The 21,232-nt window shown below is 44.0% G+C and overlaps 1 protein-coding gene across 3 annotated transcripts in view; it reads left to right on the top strand.

The window, feature by feature from the left end:
* The first annotated feature begins 2,748 nt into the window (after positions 1-2,748).
* The window catches only part of ITPRID1 (ITPR interacting domain containing 1), a 74,444-nt gene continuing 55,960 nt past the window's right edge, over positions 2,749-21,232 (top strand). The window contains exon 1 of one of the 3 annotated variants that reach the window (XM_083407012.1): positions 2,749-2,889. The gene's annotated coding sequence lies outside the window, so the exon portion shown is untranslated. Of the gene's footprint in view, positions 2,890-10,046; positions 10,743-21,232 lie in introns of those variants that run through there. The other 2 variants (XM_083407011.1, XM_083407013.1) reach the window with 2 other exon arrangements.

Genomic DNA, 21,232 nt, shown 5'->3' with positions numbered 1-21,232 from the left:
GCAGAATTGGTATTGTGAGCGGCTGCTCTGAATGTTTGGATCAGCAGTAAATGATGGTTTGTTTGGCCCATTTGTTCGCATCCGAAAGTGTGAAACTGAGAGTTCCTTGAGGTTATAGACTCTGGGGGGCTAAGAACACCAGCCTTACAAATGCCAATCCTTATTAATCCTTTTATTCTTAAAATTAGCTACGATTCTCAACATTTGGTCATAACTGCTAAGGCTAATGTCACGGAATTGTGAAAACGTGTGTGGATCGGTGCACCGTACGTGATCAACGTTTGCACTTATAAATAAGACTTAAATGAAATCACTGCAGTTTTAACTCACTTGACATTCCCCTGGAAAAAAACATTTGCTACAACATACCTCCAGGAATGAGTTGTTACTCACAATGCCTCTCTTTTTTTGCATAGAGTGCCAGAAATAGCTCTGATGGGAACGTGGCTGCTTCAAAAAGCCAGGTCATCATCAACAGTACTTTGGTTTATTTGCATAGTAGGTGTACGATTCTGTGTTTATGTGAGCACATGCATTTATAGACCGAATTGTTTGCATTTCTTTCAGAGGTAATCGGGAGGCAGCGTGCTTTCACAGCAGCGGGCAAGCTTGTAAAAAAATAGGAATTATTTCTTAAAAGAAAATATCCTGAAGCTGAGTGTGCAGAGTGAAGTGGGATTTGAGCAAAAAATGCAGAGGGCATCATGGCTCGGCTTATATCAATGGGAGTCTTTCTCATTGGCTTTCCAACGACATCAGTTTGCCAACATATTTGTCTGGCGGAGTGCCACTGCCTTTAACAGCTGCGTAACAGGATGTAGCAGGCTGACCGTGTCATAGAACTACAGTATTGACAGAAGCTGTATCTGGAAAAAAAAATATTTTTTTTTAACACCACTATCTATATTAGGAAAATGTTTGCAGTCTGCTGTTCAGTCTATCACTCCTGCTAAAAACGAACTTGGGATGTCAGGTCCAACCAGACTGGGAGGCAGAATGGGGAGGCAGATTTGTCCGATCAGAGAAAGCTTGATGCTGAGATGACCTTTGTGGTCAATTGACAGGGCAGCCAGGTCAAGCCTCAGGAGTATGGGAATACAAACCTTTTGGCCTAATTTTACTGCATTTTTTAAATTGTTTTGCCATTTTTAGATCAGTTCTTCTTCTTCTTCATTCAATAAAGTTGTGGCTATTTTAGTGCCCCGATCTCTTCATTGCCCTCACAACTGTGCAATCTGATAGCTAGCTGTTTCTGATCTGTGTCTACGCCTGAGAATTACAGATTTGGTGGGTTCTCTTTCAGATGCAGACTGAAGAACCTTCTTCTCCCCTCCTAGATTTGAATCCAGGTCTCAGAGGCAGACTACATTGGTACCTCGGGCTCCATACGCTTCAGGTTACAGACTCTGCTAACCTAGAAACAGTACCTTGGGTTAAGAACTTTGCTTCAGGATGAGAACAAAAATTGTGCTCCGGCGGCGCGGCAGCAGTAGGAGGCCCCATTAGCTAAAGTGGTGCTTCAGGTTAAGTACAGTTTCAGGTTAGGAACAGACCTTTGGAATGAATTAAGTACTTAACCTGAGGTACCACTGTACATCACACTTGCTCCAAAACTCCTGCATTCAGCTGCCAACAGCACCTAGCATAGCATACATAAAAACCTTGTTTTGTGGTTCGAGGACCCGATCCCCCCAAAGAGGAATGAAAACACAAAGACACGTGATATAAGGTTAATGGGCAAGAAAAGGCCACAACTTTATTGATTACAGCAAGTGAAAAGGTATTGGCTTAGGCATTGGATTACGTCAGCTGACTCCACCCCCTCAGAGAGGGGTGAATCTAAAACAAGGGGGGTTTATTCACCAGTAGGTGGAGCCTGTTGATGCTAATCCAACTATAGGTTCTCCCCTGATGTCACCGAGGGTCGTGCCATGGCCTCCCGCCAAGCAGGCATCGGACAGAATACACGACCGCCGGATTCCTTTAACGGAATACCCAAAATTGAAGGCATAGGCGATGGCCACACCTAGCCCTTTGACACCACAACACATTATTCCAATGCCTAACCTACCCACCAATACTACGAGAGTTGTGACAATTGCTACGAGGTAGGCGAAAAAACCAAAAAGCCTAATGCCAAATGGAAAAATTCCTACCAGGCCCCCCGGACAACCAGGGCGACCAACCTAAGGTCCATAGCAAGGCCAAGGAAAACTAAGACCCTGAGCTCAAAGGGAGTGGAGGGTGGGTGAATCGCGACGGGACGACGAAGAGTGAGGCAGAGGAGGGGCTGGCGCCGCAGCATTTAGGCTGCTGAACACGCCCCCTCGGAGGCACCTGGTTGGGTGCCTGCCGATGGGCGGGGCTCGGGTTCCCGCCCACAACCACTCCCCTCTCTTCCAGGAGGAGAGTCTTTGGCTCCATGAAATGTATACCTCAGAAATCATCTATTCTAATCCCTCTGACCTTAATGACTTTAAACTTGCATTGATGGTGACGGTATCTTGGCTCTACAACATACAATATAACAAATGAGCTTGCTTAGTCAAATGTCTGTTCTTTCTCCTTCCACACAAGATCTGTTTATATTTGGAGTGAAGCCCTCCTCGATCTTGCTGTTATCTAAATGATCCCAGATAAAATACCTTTGAAAAACAGGTTTTGCTTTAGACATGGAGCTGGGCGTGGATTATGAAAATGTCACTGCAGGACAGGCAAATGTTTGTCTTTCAGCCTTTTGCTTGCTTCGTTTAGGAGCAGCAAGACAAAAAGGCTTCAAGTATTTTAAAGGCTGCAAGAGAGATCACTTCGACTTGGGAAACTTACTGGCTGGATTTCTGTCTGTATAAAAGTCTTTGGAAATGTCACCCGGGCATCAAACTCCAATAGGTAAAGGTCTTTATTTTGGATTCTGTCTTTTATTCCCCACCCCACACATTATGGCTGTGATTGTGTGAGTGGAGAACATTTGTAAAAACGCTTGGGTCTCGATGTGATCTTTCACTTCTTGTCCAGAAGTGACAAGAATTACCAACATCTGAAACTTAAATTAAAATTTGATGGACAGTAAAAGTGGGGGGAAAGAGTGAAAGTTTAAATGTATGGGTATGACTGTTATCTTGGGTGCTGTATGATCTCTCCAAACAGTGAAAATTAGGACATCTATTACGTTGATCCTGTATCAGACAACTTTGGCTGAAGCACAGCGGAACCTTTTATTGGGGATTATCCTATACAATTTTGTTCATTCAGGAGAAACTCCCATTGAAAACAGTAGGATTTACTTGGTTCAGGTCAAGCTGCAGGAGTCATTCGGATGCTCTTGTAATATCCTCTTTAGTGGTTGTGTAATTGTGGTTCAGGAATGAAATTCCCACAATAGCAGGTGGTAACCTCTCTCAGAAGAAGTGTGTGGATCATCGTTTGAGGTAGCTGGGAATGTTATTCCTTGTTCTCCAGACACCTGTGGGTGTGCTGCTTTCTCTGCTTCCGGCATACAGTGGTACCTCGGGTTACAGACACTTCAGGTTATAGACTTCGCTAACCCAGAAATAGTACCTTGGGTTAAGAACTTTGCTTCAGGATGAGAACAGAAATCGTGCGGTGGCAGCGGGAGGCCCCATTAGCTAAAGTGGTACCTCAGGTTAAGAACAGTGTCAGGTTAAGAACGGACCTCCAGAACGAATTAAGTTCTTAACCCGAGGTACCACTGTACTCCAATTGTGATGATTCGGGATTATCTTTTAATAATGATCAGGTATAAAAAGGTAAAGGGACCCCTGACCATTAGGTCCAGTTGCAGACAACTCTGGGGTTGCGGTGCTCATCTCGCTTTATTGGCCAAGGGAGCCAGCATACAGCTTCCGGGTCATGTGGCCAGCATGACTAAGCGGCTTCTGGCGAACCAGAGCAGCGCACGGAAATGCCGTTTACCTTCCCGCCAGAGCGGTCCCTATTTATCTACTTGCACTTTGACGTGCTTTCAAACTGCTAGTTAGCAGGAGCAGGGACTGAGCAATGGGAGCTCACCTCGTTGCGGTGATTCGAACCACCGACCTTCTGATTGGCAAGTCCTAGGCTCTGTGGTTTAACCCACAGTGCCACCCAGGTCCCATATCATAGCAGAGGGTTTTCCCATGTAACATTTTAGTCTTTAATGACCCTCTGGTTTGTTAGGTACACGTGTTTTCTGTACATGCAGCACAGGTGCAGCCCTTCATATGTTAGAATCATAGAATCATAGAGTTGGAAGAGACCACAAGGGCCATCGAGTCCAATCCCCTGCCAAGCAGGAAACACCATCAGAGCACTCCTGACATATGGTTGTCAAGCCTCTGCTTAAAGACCTCCAAAGAAGGAGACTCCACCACACTCCTTGGCAGCAAATTCCACTGTCAAACAGCTCTTACTGTCAGGAAGTTCTTCCTAATGTTTAGGTGGAATCTTCTTTCTTGTAGTTTGGATCCATTGCTCCGTGTCCGCTTCTCTGGAGCAGCAGAAAACAACCTTTCTCCCTCCTCTATGTGACATCCTTTTATATATTTGAACATGGCTATCATATCACCCCTTAACCTCCTCTTCTCCAGGCTAAACATGCCCAGCTCCCTTAGCCGTTCCTCATAAGGCATCGTTTCCAGGCCTTTGACCATTTTGGTTGCCCTCCTCTGGACACGTTCCAGTTTGTCAGTGTCCTTCTTGAACTGTGGTGCCCAGAACTGGACACAGTACTCCAGGTGAGGTCTGACCAGAGCAGAATACAGTGGCACTATTACTTCCCTTGATCTGTTGCTGAACTACAACTTCCATCAGTCCCATCGACCATGGCTGATGATGGTCAGTGATGATGGGAGTTGTAGTGCAACAACACTTGGAGAGCCACATATTCCCCATGCCTGATGTGCTTTCCTGTGTTAGATATTATACTGGGCATGCAATGAGGAGGCACTCTGCCTGCTCCTCTCTTTCACCCCCCAAATGACTGACAACTGGCTGTTGTGGACTTGGGAAGTGCTGCACACTGCTCTTTGACAGGTTAAAGTCACATGACATCATTATAGTGAATGATTGGCAGGTGGAGGTCCCACCCACCTGTCAAAGTTGGGTGAGTGAAGATAAAGATGGCCCACTAGGTCAGATTTTACATTTTTATTGCTGTAAACAGCTTCAATATATGTTTTATGAAATGAAATATATGTTTTATGAAATATATTTTCGAATGAATAAAAAATTTCCCTGCCCCTGCTCTGTCACTCTGCTCATCCCGGATTTGTTTTACCACTTTTTCAGAACCATAGTATCAAAGAAACAGCTTGTGTTCCCTTGATCGCTTTATTGCCGTTTAACTTTTTTAATTTTAATTTTTATTTTCATTTTTAATATAGAAACAAAGAACACACGTCCCACACCCCCTTCTCTCCACCCACCAATTACACAACTTTCATACCAATCACGACATACAGCTAAATCCCAAGTGACTCCCCTTCCACCCTTTTCCTGGTTTCTTTACTTTTCTACTAAATCACGTATTTCAAATTTTTAGTCTTCAAATTTCTTCCTCTATTAGCTCCTGTTCTGCTGGATTTACTCAACACCTGTGAGATTAATTACTTATTTACACTGGTTCTTAAAATATCCAATAAACATTTTCCAATCCTCCTTATATTCTTTATCACCCTTTTCTCTTATCCTATTCATTATACCTGCCAATTCAGCATTCCCAAGCATTTTAATATGGTCACTCTTCCTTGGTGGGTACTATACTTGTTTCTCACCTTTGTGCCAATAAGATTCTAGCCATAGTGGTGGCATATAATAATAATTTCTTTTGTTTTTAGGGACTTCTGTTGTTACCATTCCCAAGAGGAATGTCTCAGACTTTTTTGGGAGGTTTTTGTTTTTTTAAAAAAATCATTTTTAATTCATTGTAAATTGCTTCCCAGAATTCCCTGATTACCTTACTGGACCACCACATGTAGAAAAAAATCCCTCTTTTCCAACATTTGCCTTTATCTTTTTTAAACATTTTCGCTAGTTTGGCAGGTGTTAAGTACCATCTGTGGGTCATTTCCATCGTATTTTCTTTTAATGCATAACACGCCATAAAATTCATATTTACTGTCCATAAATTCTCCCATAGCTCATAATTAATATTATGACCAACATCCTGTGCCTACTTAATCATACTTGATTTCACAATTCCTCTTTTGTTTCCTGCTCTAGCAGCAGTTTGTACATTTTTGATAATACAGTGGTGCCTCGCAAGACGAAAAGAATCTGTTCCGGGAGTCTTTTCGTCTTGCGGTTTTTTCGTCTTGCGAAAGCAAGCCCATTGTCGGAGTAGCGCTATTAGCACTATTGACATTTTAAGGGCTAAAAACAGCTTTTTAAGGCTTGTGGGATTAGCGGTTTTGCTGCTAAAATGCTTTTAGCAGCTTAGCGATTCAGAAAAAGGGGTTTTGGAGCGGAAAACCCCCCCGAAAATTTTCATCAATTTTCGTCTTGCGAAGCAAGCCCATAGGGAAATTCGTCTTGCGAAGCGCCTCTGCAGACGGAAAACCCTTTCGTCTTGCGGGTTTTCCGTCTTGTGAGGCATTCGTCTTGCGGGGCACCACTGTACTTTTACTTTTGTATCTAATAAATACCTTGTAATTTGGCATTTTTGTTCTGCAAATTCAATTTTTTTTAATCTATTTTAGTTCGTTAATCTGATGTATCTGTAACCAATCCATTAATATATATTTTTAATTCCTCAGGATTTTTCAACTTTAGTTCCTCTCCTGTAAGATCTAGGATTTCTTTATATGTTAACCATTGTTTATCCATATTTGTTCTTTTCCTGGCAGTGGCTTCAGTCAGGGATATCCACATTGGTGTTTTCTTTTCTAATAGATTTTTGTACTTTCCCCCTACTATGTATATATATTTTTCTGATCACATGGTTTGTAAAGGTTTTATAAATTTTTGCCTTCCCATACCATAGGCAGGCATGCCACCCAAATTGTATATCATATCCTTCCAAATTTAACACTCTGATATTCTCCAACAATATCCAATATTCTATCCGCCATAAACATGATAACTCAAAGTAGATTTGGAAGTCTGATAGAGTGAGGCCTCTTCTTTTTTAATATATCAATCATGACTTTGTGTTTTATTCTGGGCTTCCAGAATAAATGCCAGATAAACCTTGATATATTTTTCTGCCACGCTTTGTAGCATCGAGTGTTGTTAATTATTGGGTTATTTTGAAATAAGAATAACATTTTTGAAAGGACATTCATTTTAATAGCCGAAATCCTGCCCAGTAACAATAATTTCATTCTTTTCCATATTTCTCTTTATCTCTTTTCAAACCTTTACCTAATTAACTTGGCAAATATTATAGCTGTTTGTTGTTAACCAGATCCCCAGATATTAATTTTTTTCCCTCTACTTTCCACCCACACATGGTTTCTAGATCCTTGTTTTGCTTGGTTGTCCATATTTTTAACCATCATTTTTCCTTTATTTAATTTGAAATCAGCCAGTTTTCCAAATCTGTCTATCTTTTCTATCACTTCCAGTATGCTCTCTCTTGCTTGTTCTAAAGTTAATATTGTCATCCGTGAATGCTTTTAATTTATAGTTTTGCTGTCCCACTTTTATTCCTTGTATTCTATCGTTTTTCCTGATATTTTCCGCTAGTACTTCTAATATTAATATAAATAACAGCAGAGACAATGGACAGCCCTACCTCATTCCTTTGTGCGGCATACATTTTTCTGAAATATTATTTACTATAATATTGGCTGTTTAATCTTTATAAATTGATTTTATGCCCAAATCTCAACTTTTCCAGTAACTTTGACATAGATAGCCATGAGACGTTATCAAAGGCCTTTTCGGCATCCACAAATATTATCGCCACCTGCTTTCCATTATGAACACAAAACATTTATCACTTTCCTAACATTTTCTTTCATTTGTCTCCCAGGAAGAAAACCCACCTGGTCTTCATGTATCAAATTTCATAGAGTCATTTTCAATCTATTTGCCAGTATCAACGTAAAAAGCTTGTAATCGTTATTTAATAATGATATTGGTCTATAATCTTTAGGTTCCATTAGGTCTTTATCATATTATGGTATCACAGTAATATATGCTTCTTTCTAGGACTCTGGCATCCTTCCTGTCTCCAATACCTTTGATTTGTTTTACCATGTTTTCAGCACCATAGCAACAAAGAAACAGCTTGTGTTCCCTTGATCATTTTATTGTCATTTTATTTTAACCCCTTTGGCTCTGCTGTGCAAGTTGAAGTCAGAGTAGTGAAATCGCAGCTAAGAAGCTAAAATCGTATATGACTGACACCCTTCCTTGGAAATTAAACCCATGTCCAGACTTTAACATTTCAAAACTTTACTTGCAGAAACTTATAGATGAATCAAAACATAATATTTACAGTCACATGCTCATCCAAGCATGGGCTTACAGTCTCTTCTTCTGACTTCCAAACAACTGTATTTTCCTCCCTTTCCAGTGTTCACCACTTTCAGCCTTCGTATCTCAATTGCAGCTCCTATGAGAGTTTTCCACTTTTACCTTCTTCTCCTGCAGCTTTGCTCTCTTTCTTTCAAGTGTAGAAGAAGCACTCTGACACTCTATTCAACTTAGCAGTGTTCCACAGTGGATTCTAAAGCACAGTCATCTTGCTTCACATAAAATGGAGTCTCTACTTCACTAGATACCTCCCATGTGACCAGTGTTAGCCAATCACCTGAGAACTACTGGAGAACTCTCTAGAACTGAATTACCAACCAAACATATTTCAACACATAGTAATGGATACAAGCATTTACAATTTCAGTGAATTAAATTACTATACTTAACTGTCCACACCTAATCTCACCTTGTCCCACAAGAAGATTTTCACACCCAGCCCCCATTTTATTTATTTGAAAGGTTTATGGCCTACTCTTTATTGCAGAAGCAACCCCAGGGGGTGGGTACATAAAAATGTAAAGGCCCGTGTAATGGTTCTAGGGGTTGCTTGTGCGTAAATCAGCGCCACACCTGGGTGGGTTGCCTGAGTGAACCCTTTCTGTCTGGACAGCCACCTGCCTGTGGCTGTCTCAGTCGCTGGCAGAATCCGTCAGTGGGCGTTTCTTGAACTTCTTCCAGCATAAAAGTTCTTTGACGCCTAGTCGCCGCCTACTCTCCCTGCGCGGAAGCCTTCTGCGCAGGGAGGGTGTGGGCATCGGAGGACCCGTGCTCTCCCCGCTGGTCCCCAGCAAAGAGTCTTGGAGCCACCTCACCAATTCCCCCATCTGCCCCCCTACTCCACTGGTGCTACGCTGATTTCCTTCCCCAGAAGATGTGCTGCTTCTCTCCCTCCCGGGACGTTCTCCGGAATCCCTCTGGAGCCCTCCCTCTCCCTCTGGCTCCGATGGCAGTTCCCTGACAGCCCGTTTCAAAGGAATGCATTAATTTCCCAATTCACTGCTGCATGTCATCTTCTTCAGTCCCCTGCATTTTCCTTTCCTCTTCTTTAAAATTGCAGGACTGGAAACTCTAAGGTTGTTTCCAAATTCTATCGTGCACCATGATCTCCTGTGAAATCCACCCTTACACGAATGATTGTGCAAGTTTAAGACTACAAAACCCACAATGCATTGTGATCCTGAGAGAAAATGCAGGCTCGGAATATAAACCCCACACGGTGCTGTCCAAATTTCGATTGGAATCGTGTCTTTTCTGTGGAAATCCATTGGGGTGAGGCCCAAAAAGATTGGCAAAACAATTCCTATGAAGATTTTGCATGTGCCTACACCCAAGGCCCTCAGCTGAAATTGGGCTTCAGAAAGGATGGAGATGACCCGCTTCTTGAACTCTCTAGCCAATTTCTGCTTTGTAGAGAGAGGAGTTGCAAATAGATAGATGATAGACAAACACACACCTGTAGAGACTGTACTTGTTTTATTCTAATCAAAATTAGGAGTGCCATTTGTAGAATACAAGGACTCAAAATTGTGAGACTGGTAAGTCCTTCTCAAGTGCTACTATTTGTGCTGGTAGCTGCCAGCTCTCAAAATGGAAGTTCCACAGCCTGTCTGCATTCAGAATACCAAGTTGTGTGTCCTCTACTGCTCGCTGTTGCTTTGCAATGCAAATTGGAGGGTTTTGTATCACTCAGCACTATATCCATGGCAACCGAAAGAGAAAAAAGAAGGGATATTTTTTTGGGGGGAGATAAGTTTGCATTACTTCCTTAGTGGAGTTTAATCCTTTCCCTTTGTGCATGGGCCAACAGGTCAAACTGTTTTAAAGGGACAACAGTGTCTTGCTTTGGAATCGAAGCAGAGAGGAGTTTCTGTTTTAGAATCGGCTTCAATTCTCTCTCCTGTTCCCTCCTCCCGCCCCACTGCCCACATCACTAAAACTTAGATGACTTGTTGTTCTCCTCTTCCTTTTCCTGAGAGGGCAAGTGAAGAATCATCCATCGTAGCTGTCGTCTCAGAACGCCAGCATTTGGCAAAAAGCCCCTTTTGGCCTTTCATGGAAGGCTTTTTAATTCAATGGGGTTTGGGAAGGCAGGCCGGGAACGCAAGTTCCTGTACCTTGGCTTTTCAATCCAAGGATCTGTGGAAAAACACAAATATAGAGGCACCAGACTAGCAAGGACCGTCCTATTGTATCCCTGCAGAAGCGGCAGAAACCAGGACAAATTGGACTTCGCCATCATCTAAGGACTCTTGCCTATCCTGGTAAACTTTGAGATTCCCTTCTTCGTATAATTAATGTCTGGATTAAGTTCAGGGAAGGTTTTGCTCGTTCTTTGATATCTTTATTAATTTACAACAAAACATACATTATTTTCACATTTCACATTTCAATTTCCAAGTCTTTGATTTTGAACTTCCTTCAGCTTTTCCGTAAATCTTTCGTAGTCACTATTGGTTTCAGCATTTCTTTCCTTAACCATTGTCATTAATTATATCTTTTTCCCTTCATACCTTTTAACAATGTCTCTCGCCTGTTCACAGTGCTCCTTTAAAACCTTCTAGCGTTATTTGACCATCACTTATATTCTCCAGATACTTAACAAATTTCCCCCACTTTTCTGTAAACTTTTGGTCTCTTAGGTATCTAATCTTTCCAGTCATCTTATCCAGTTCAGCATAATCTAACAACTTAGACCTCCAGTCTTCTATTGTCGGTATTTCCTGTTGTTTCCATTTTTGTGCCAGTAACACTCTTGCTGCAGTCACTTTTGATATCACGTTCTTTGATATCTTGAAGTTGTGCTTGTCGCAGAGGTTTTTGGCAAAGGCAGTGATATCTAATGTTTGAGTTCTGACAGACCGTCGTTTCCTTACAATTTGCAGAGGCTTCCAAGTTAAGTTAAATGCACAGGACTAGAAACTTAAATACTTACTTGGGAAGAAACATTAGTGGAAATCTTAGAGCAGGGGTGGGGATAATTATTATAGTACATGCTAAGACATTTTTTCCTTTGGATTCTGAAGTTTAAGAGGGCAAAGCTGAATATCCCGATCTCACTTCCTTTTTTATACTGAATCCTAACAAGTTTTGGTGCTGCTGCAATGTTTGTTTTTCTCTAGCACACTCTTGACTTCAAGCTGCACCTGATTTTCTGGATCTATAAATACCGTATTTTTTGCTCTATAAGACTCACTTTTTCCCTCCTAAAAAGTAAGGGGAAATGTGTGTGCGTCTTATGGAGCAAATGCAGGCTGCGCAGCTATCCCAGAAGCCAGAACAGCAAGAGGGATTGCTGCTTTCACTGCGCAGCGATCCCTCTTGCTGTTCTGGTTTCTGAGATTCAGAATTTTTTTTTTCTTGTTTTCCTCCTCCAAAAACTAGGTGCGTCTTGTGGTCTGGTGCGTCTTATAGAGCGAAAAATACGGTATGTGTAGAACTCAAGAGAAAATATTTCCCGAGCTTCTGCATGTATAAGAATTAGTAGCTTTCAGACTTGGGCCAGCATCCTCACATGGAAAAAAAGATGTATGCTGTCAAGAGTTAGCATTAGAGGTTAATGCAATTGAAAGTTACTGCATGGCCCTGATCCTTTAAAAATGCAGATAGAAGTCAATCTTCTTATGGTCGCCAGCTGACCATAGAAACCCAGGAAGGGAGGTACGTATGTAAGTACACCTTTTAAAGTTGCTTCCATGAACTCAAGAATGTGCTAAGTATCGCCAATCGTATCTACGTGCTAAATTTGACGAATTTAAATGCTGTCTCTCTGCCAGTGTCAACCCCGTTCCCCTCTTGGTGCAGAACATACAAATGACTGATTTTTTAGCATGCTTTTGCCTCCGACTTTGCTCATCTGAGGAATCTCTGCCACTTTATGAAGACAGTCCCATGCTTATAGCCCTTTATAGATTGCCAGTAAAGATACTTAAGATTTACAGTCATACCTCGGGTTACAGCCTCTTCAGGTTGCGTTTTTTCGGGTTACAGACCGCCAAAACCCGGAAGTACCGGAACAGGTTACTTCCGGGGTTCGGCGGTCACACACGCGCAGAAGCGCTAAATCACGCTTTGTGCTTGCGCAGAAGCGCCAAAACGCAACCTGCATGTGCGCAGACGCGGGTTGCGAACGCTGCAGGTTGATGTTGATGTGTTTGTGTCAGGGAACTGCCATCAGTGCTGGAGGGAGAGAGCAAAATCCAGAGGGATTCCGGAGAGCGTCCCGGGATTGGGAGAAGCAGCCCATCTTCTGGGGAAGAGAATCAGCGTAGCACCAGTGGAGAAGGGGGGCAGATGGGGGAAGCGGCGAGGCGGTCCCATGACTCCTTGCCTGGGACCAGCGGGGAGAGTAGGGGTCCTCTGTTGTCCACGCCCTCCTTGCACAGAGGGCTTTCACACAGAGAGAGTAGGAGAAGACTAGGCGTCAAAGAGCTTCTTTGCTGGAAGAAGTTTAAGAAACGCCCACTGACGGATTCTGCCAGCGATTGAGATAGCCACGGATGAGTGGCTGTCCGGACAGAAAAGGTTCACTCAGGCAATCCAGCCAGGTGTTTGCACCGGCTTACGCACGAGCAACCCCTAGAACCATTACAGTTTGTTAATGTGACTTGCGATTGTCTTTGTTCGCTTATCTGAAGCCTTATTTAAACCAGAAGCCTGAAGTTGTTTGCCTTGGTGCACCAGTGATGGCCAAACTTGGCCCTCCAGCTGTTTTGAGACTACAAATCCCATCATCCCTAGCTAACAGGACCAGTGGTCAGGGATGATGGGAATTGTAGTCCCAAAACAGCTGGAGGGCCATGTTTGGCCATGACTGACTTAGAATCTGCCATGCTATAGACGTGAAAGATACATGGGAATGACAGGGCTATGTCTAGCTGATGGCAACCTGCGAAGCTTTGAAGGGCCCATGACTTCATCACCAGGGAGATTTCAATGTGATGGCTGCAACTGAGTTAACAGGGTGCATCTTCTCTTAAAGCATGCTCTGATCTGTCACTCCTGCTGCATTATGTGTGGGGAGGGGTGTGTGCCTGAGGGCACATGCCCTGCTACCATGTTGAGTGGAGCAACTTCAAAGGGTCTCAGTATACACAGAGGCCCTTGTATACAATTGGAGCAATTGCACAGGGGCCCTGTTCACACAGAATGCCTTTGCAAGCATAAGTGTGTGCATGCACATGTACCTCTTTGAAAGTGTACTACTCAGTGCACACGTGTCACATCAGAGCTGGTGGGCTGTTGGTGTGCCCCTCCTTAAAGGTAAAGGTAAAGGGACCCCTGACCTTTAGGTCCAGTCGCAAACGACTCTGGGGTTGTGCCGCTCATCTCGCTTTACAGGCCGAGGGAGCCGGCGTACAGCTTCCAGGTCATGTGGCCAGCATGACTAAACCACTTCTGGCGAACCAGAGCAGAAATGCCGTTTACCTTCCCGCCAGAGTGGTACCTATTTATCTACTTGCACTTTGACGTGCTTTCGAACTGCTAGGTTGGCCGGAGCAGGGACCGAGCAACAGGAGCTCACCTCATCGCGGGGATTCGAACCGCCGACCTTCTGATCGGCAAGTCCTAGGCTCTGTGGTTTGGGCCACACCGCTACCCGCATCCATGGCCCTCCTTACCTCCATGCAAATAGACTACATGTGGAAGGCAATCTCTGAGATGAGCATTTGTTGCCTGCACTTGTGGCTGGCAGCCCCGGTCCTACTTTTCTTGCTCTGCTCCTTACATCATTTTATATTTTTTTTAATATTTATTTAAACAAAGTAATAATCATAAATAAAATAAAAAATGGGCAACCCACCCCAAGACCATTCCACTGTAACTATCCAACCTCCCCAAATTTCAACACCTCTTGCAATGGTTTTGACCCCTTTCCATTTTAACAGTACAAATTCTACAAATACAGTGGTACCTCGCAAGACGAATGCCTCGGAAGACGAAAAACTTGCAAGACGAAAGAGTTTTTCGTTTTCTGAGTTTCTTCGCAAGACGGATTTCCCTATGGGCTTGCTTCGCAAGACGAAACGTCTTGCGCCTTTTTTTTTAAACCGCCAATGCATTCCTATGGGAAACCGTCAATACACAGTGGTGCTTCACAAGATGAAAAAACTCGCGGAACAAAAAAACTCGCAGAACGAATTAATTTCGTCTTGCGAGGCACCACTGTACCTTTCATATCTCCTCCAAATCATTTCTCCTGCATGTTCCCTGTCTTACCTTAATAGCACATGTTAATTTATCATTAATGGCTATATCCCACAACCCTTTATACCATTTTTCCATTTCATATTCTGCTTGCCCCTTCCACTTCCTAGCTATAATAATTTGTGCAGCTGTCAATAAATTTGTGAGCAAGCCCTTCATACCTTCCACCCTATCGTAAATTGGCTTTAGGTTAGCTATAACCCAGTGATTTCTGTTATCTGCTTAAACACCCCCCCCCCCAAATGTACACCTCCACCACATGTGAACATAATTCCTGGTTTCCTGGCACCCCCTCCAACATAACACCGAATATTCCTTGTTTATTTGATTTAATCTTACTGGTGTACAGCTTTCTATTATTGCATTATATTTAATGCAGAACAAGATTCAGGTTCAGACACTGTCAAGAAAAGAGCTCATTCCATTCCTTTAGCAATTTTGACAAACCTTTTTATCCACTTAGCTAATATTTCATAATCCATCCAGTAGTGTTTCATATGCAGTTCTCTGTATCGTGGAGCTTATTTCATACAAATTGTACACAGGTTTTACTAATGCACATTTGGTCCAGTCTTTGTTCCACCAATCTCTGTAGCCTTGAGTTCAAACAACAAATAGTCTAGCTGCACCTTAAATATTACCAGATTTGTTGTTGCTTAAGCGTTCATAGACTAGAACCCACTTCATCAGTGGTTTGCTGTAACAAACGAAGCATTTACCCTCCTGGAAGTCATCTCAATCCAGAGGCAGTAATTTCTGAATTGCAGTCATATTGATATGAGTCTCTGGCTGGCTATAACCGAGATCTCACTGTGCTATCAGATATAAATGTTAATATTTGGCTTTTTAAAAACAGATTAAATGATGACACTTGCTCGATAGTTTTCTGACTGGTAGGCTTGTTAGTCTCTTGCAGCAAAACCGACAAAGAGTTTTGTGGCTCCTTAAATATTAACCGGATTTGTTAAGGCATAAGGCATGGTGCTCTGCTTGTGTTGTGACTCCCATCTTCCCTTGTCATTGGCCATGCTTGCTGGGGCTGATGGGAATTTGATTTCCCCCAGTCTGGCTTGAAAAGAGAGCTTTTAACTCTTTGCAAACACCAGCAACTTCAGTGATATCCAGCAGTTATACAGCATAATATTTTTTATATATTGTCTTGAATAAGCCACAAGCTCCAGCATTTGTGTGTTCAGACCCAGAGACCTCCCCCCTAAATAAATTCACACATGAATCAAATTTTTGGTTTTGGTTTTTGGCAGAATTTAGGCCACAACTTTATAGATTACAGAAAGTGACTGGTTGCATAGGCTCTGGTTCGACTAGCTCCCTGCCATGCAGGTAGCGCTGACCCAGGGTTCCAGCATAGGTCAGCCAAGGGTGAACACCTGGATAAGCAGAAAGCTAGGAACAGGCTAACTCCACCACCCAAATGTCCCCCTGGACTCAGGCACGGGCACAACCCCCTCTCAGGGGTTGACCAAACCATCGAGTCCCTGGATTCCTTTAACGGAATACCCTTCACATAGGGATGGCGAGAGCGTTCTCCCATCCCTGTCACCTGAACCAGAGCCTATCCGCAACCTTACAAGTTGTGATGGTTTGCTACGCGGCAGGTGAAACCCAAATGGCAACAGCCAATCAGCCAAGTGGGGGAAATTCCTGCCATGCCCCCGTCTTAACATCAGACGACACACGATGGCATAGCAAGGTCAAGTGCAAAGCCCTAAAAGTAGGGAGAAGTGGGCAGGTTCCGAATTCACGCGCCGAAAGAGGAAGCTCTGGGTCACGTGCATGGGCATAAATAGGTCCCTTGAACCATTTGCACTGTGTCCCATTGGCCAGATTACACCCAGCTTCGAGGGACCTACCAATCAGGTGTTGTGGCATCCCTGTCACCTGAACCAGAGCCTATCCGCAACCTTAAAAGTTGTGATGATTTGCTACACGGCAGGCGAAACCCAAATGGCAACAGCCAATCAGCCAAGTGGGGGAAATTCCTGCCATGCCCCTGTCCCAATGACAGACCACACACGACGACATAGCAAGGTCAAGCGCAAAGCCCTAAAAGTAGGGAGAAGTGGGCGGGTTCCGAATTCACGCGCCGAAAGAGGAAGCTCTGGGTCACGTCCATGGGCATAAATAGGTTCCTCGAACCATGCGCTGCTCTGGTTTTGGTGTTCCATTGCGCCAGAAGTGGCTTAGTCATGCTGGCCACATGACCCGGAAAAACTGTCTGTGGACAAACGCCGGCTCCCTTGGCCTGTGAGTGAGATGAGCACCTCAACCCCAGAGTCATCTGTGACTGGACTTAACTGTCAGGGGTCCTTTACCTTTTTTAAAAAAATGTACCTACAGTAATATATGCAGGTATCTTCTCCATTCTTTTTAGTACAGGGGACACAGAACTTGGTGGGCACACCAGAGCAGTCATCTTCAAGCTTTTGAGACACAGAACTCAAGCATGGTTTCTTTTAATTTCCTTTATCTCTCTCTTCCCAACTCTCTGCACCCACTCACAATGCATTATCAATAACTAAGCAAGTAATAGACATCACCCCAGAATTGGCCCTACTAAACATTTTCCAAGACAACAATGCCCATTTACACCACAAAGAACTCATAACCCACCTACTCTCAGCAGCCAGAAGCATCATAGCCAGACACTGGAGAGACCTGTCAGGAGTAAGTATGGACCAATGGTACCAAATAGTATGGGAAACAGCCCTACTAGAAAAATTAACTAATAAACTGAAACTGACACGAGGACAAACAGAAGAAGACGCCTTCACCCCGGTATGGCTTTATCACATACACAGCCCAACAGGACAATGACAATAATCCACCAACAGCATACAAATCAATATGGCTAACCTGATCCAAAACACCCACCCACCTCACTCACACACGAAAACAAAGATCACCACAGCCAATCACAAGCAAACAATCACACCCTAGGCCAACCCCAACCTCTCTCACCACCAAAGGAACACAAGTGAACAACACAAACAACGCTGACCCCAAACTCTACATACATGAAACATAATAGAAACACCGCCACCCGACCACACCCCCTTCCATCTTCCCTCTCTCCACCCCCCCTTTCTTTTTTCTTTTCTTCTCCCCCTAATGCCTCAACAAATGAAATGGATTTGTAAAAATGTTACATGGAAAAACAACAACGAGGCATTACACTTACTTCTGTAAAACAAGAAAATCCTTAATAAAATATCAAGATAAAAAAAAAAAATCAAGAGGAACTGCTTTTGTAAAGCACCGGTGTGCAATACCGCATATACCCACAACCCTGGGCAATGTTGATCTGGTGTAGCTGTTTGTATGTCCTTTCTTAAGGGTCAAGTGTTAGGGTTGAGTCCTTTGTCTTTTAGATTGTTCCATTATCAGCTTCCAGGATATTCCGCTCGTATTAAGATGAGCCAATAATCTCCCAAGGTAATTTTGCTCTATCCATAGAGCCTTTATCAAATGAAGAGCCCAGCAAACTACTCCACGCTCCTGGACTGAAATTGGGGCCTCTGGCAGTGCTTTCACAATTTTACCCTCTTGGAGCAATAAGTTGCTGGTTAAGTTAAATCTCCCCCCCCCTCCAATTCCCAGATTTGCTTTTCTAGCTCCAGCTGCTCATATTTATATATTTTATGATTTTGGCTCATATGTGATGATACGGCCTTTATAGCTTTATGTCCCTATATCTTATGCCTGCATATGTTGGGGGTTTCTTTTATATTGTTTTCCATGAGCACCGTCTATTATTTCCGCAAAGCCCTTTTCTTTTCAGCAGCATAATGTTCTCTGATGTCCGACACCTGATTGTTATTGGGGATTTTGCTCTCGTAAATTAAGGTTCATGGTCTACTATGAGAACAAGTGTATAATAGTATCTTGGCAATAGGGATTTTGCTATTAACACTGGATCAAATCTAGTATGCACAAGTGTTGTCTCAGAAAAGAGAGCCAATTTCTTTTTATCCAGATGCACAAGCCTCCAAAAATAGACCAACCTGTGCCACAACATGCTTAAGATTCTTATACGATTAGTATTATATCCATGGCACAGTCTCTGTAACATTTACATTTCTTAGCACATGTCTTAATGTTTTTAGTTGTTCTAAAATCTTCTTTAGGACGCGGGTGGCACTGTGGGTTAAAGCCTCAGCGCCTAGGACTTGCCGATCGAAAGGTCGGCGGTTCGAATCCCCGCGGTGGGGTGCGCTCCCGTCGTTCGGTCCCAGCGCCTGCCAACCTAGCAGTTCGAAAGCACTCCCGGGTGCAAGTAGATAAATAGGGACTGCTTACCAGCGGGAAGGTAAACAGCGTTCCGTGTGCTGCGCTGGCTCGCCAGATGCAGCTTGTCACACTGGCCATGTGACCCGGAAGTGTCTGCGGACAGCGCTGGCCCTGGCCTCTTAAGTGAGATGAGCGCACAACCCTAGAGTCTGTCAAGACTGGCCCGTACGGGCAGGGGTACCTTTACCTTTACCTTAAAATCTTCTTTGCTACTGCTTCTGATATGCTAAGATAACTCTTGTTGACACTACGTCAACTTTTCTATGCTGATACAGTGGTACCTCAGGTTACATACGCTTCAGGTTACAGACTCCGTTAACCCAGAAATAGTACCTCAGGCTAAGAACTTTGCTTCAGGATGAGAACAGAAATCGTGTGGCGGTGGCGTGGCAGGAGCAAGAGGCCCCATTAGCTAAAGTGGTGCTTCAGGTTAAGAACCGTTTCAGGTTAAGAACAGACCTCCAGAACAAATTAAGTACTTAACCCGAGGTACCACTGTAATTCCTAATACTATTGATGTAGTTCTGCTGTCACACGATTGATTCACACAATCCTTTCTATGTACAGAAAAAGAACTTGGCAGGTAACGTGTAGATCAAATTTGCTTGTAAGGGAGGTGATTACCCAGGACTCTATAAACATTTCAGTCGATGTCAACATTTTGTTGCGTCATTGCCACAGAGGTTTCCAGTTACACCAGGGGCTGTCAACCTAGTCCCTACCACCCACTAGTGGGCGTTTCAGGGTTCTAGGTGGGTGGTAGGGGGTACTACGGCACAAGCTGAATCCTCCTTCCATCGAGCACTGGTGGGCAGTAAGGAAATTTGACCATCAGGAAAGATGCATTAGTGGGCGGTAGGTATAAAAAGGTTGACTACCCCTGAGTTACACTAAGACAGTACACTACAGTTAAAAAACAGGCAGTCAGAAAACATTGTAAGGACCCTGTGAATTCCCCTCTATTGCCCTTGCCTGTCCAATTGCGTGGCTGGTCTGGGTGACTGCATGGTGCTGATAATGCCAAGGTTGCAAGTTTGATCCCTGTATGGGACAGCTGAATATTTCTGCATTGCCTGGGTTGGACTAGATGATCCTCAGGGTTCCTTTTCCTGTTCCTTTCTGATTTTAAGTTGTGTGGGTGTGGGTGTGCTTGCAGCGTGTGTTTGTGCCTGCCGTTTATTGATTTATTACTCTCTAGCGTGGGTTGAGCAGCGCTTTCTCTTAGCTATTCTTTAGTTCTTTTTGCCTTGTGTTTCTCACTTCCTTGTTTCGCAAACCAGTGGCCAGCCTTTAAACAACCCAGGTGCAGGCCCAAGCCCTCAGTCAGGAACGGTGGCTGTGCAAACTAGGTCTCAGCCTTGCTCGGTGATGACTGACTTTCAGAACCGCATCGGGGCGCCTGCGTGGAGGCTGCCGGCCCGTATAAATAACCCGGTGGCTTCCAGTTCTTCTTTGCAGAATAAGCAGCCCAGGGTCTAGCTTCCAGAATCAGGCACCTCATCAGCCGGTGATGACGAGTCAGAATGGCTTACACCCTTTATGTCGAGAAGAAGCCATCAGAGGTGTATCGCACTGGAAAGCTGGACCTTAGAAGGATTTAAACGTAAGGTGTGCGGGTAATTCAATAAAGGGCAATGCCAATGGCAGTCTTGTAAGTACCCGCACGAGTGTGAGAGATGCGCAGGGGCTCACCCAACCACAGTGTGTTACAAAGGGAAGCGGCTCTTTCGGGGAGGTCGGGGCTTTCACCACTCTAGTTCCAGACAAACCCCCGCAGCAGGGAACCATCGATAAAGTCCTTCTGGGTCTAGCATTTTCTCAAATTCAGCTTTCTCCTCTCCTCAACCACTTGTCCATCCATCCGGACGGAAGTGCAGCATCCTATCTTTGGAAGGGTTTCTCAGAGGGTTTTAGAATCCTAGTAGTTGGCTCCTTAACCGCAAAGGACTCTACTAATCAGAAGTCAGTAAGGGAAAGGATGCTCGCCCCGCCCCATGGGTAGCTAGCCCCACCCCACCATGTGTGCCACTCTGGGTGCCAGAGCAGCTAGCTCTGCCTCTGGAGTCACACTATGGCATACACTATGGGATGAACCCAACAGGGCCGCCACTTAGCCCCTGCTTGGTCTCCAGACAGAGGCACCCCTTCCCAGACCCACCCCCCTTTTGAGATTATTAGGCAACCAAATGTATCATTCCATAACACCTCATACAGGAATTATTTTTTCCTGGGGAACCTG

Source organism: Podarcis tiliguerta (genome assembly GCF_965153285.1).
Source record: "Podarcis tiliguerta genome assembly, chromosome: 12".
Taxonomy (NCBI): domain Eukaryota; kingdom Metazoa; phylum Chordata; class Lepidosauria; order Squamata; family Lacertidae; genus Podarcis; species Podarcis tiliguerta.
Note: the sequence above shows the minus strand (reverse complement) of the source record. Positions and strands in the feature narration are given on the sequence as shown.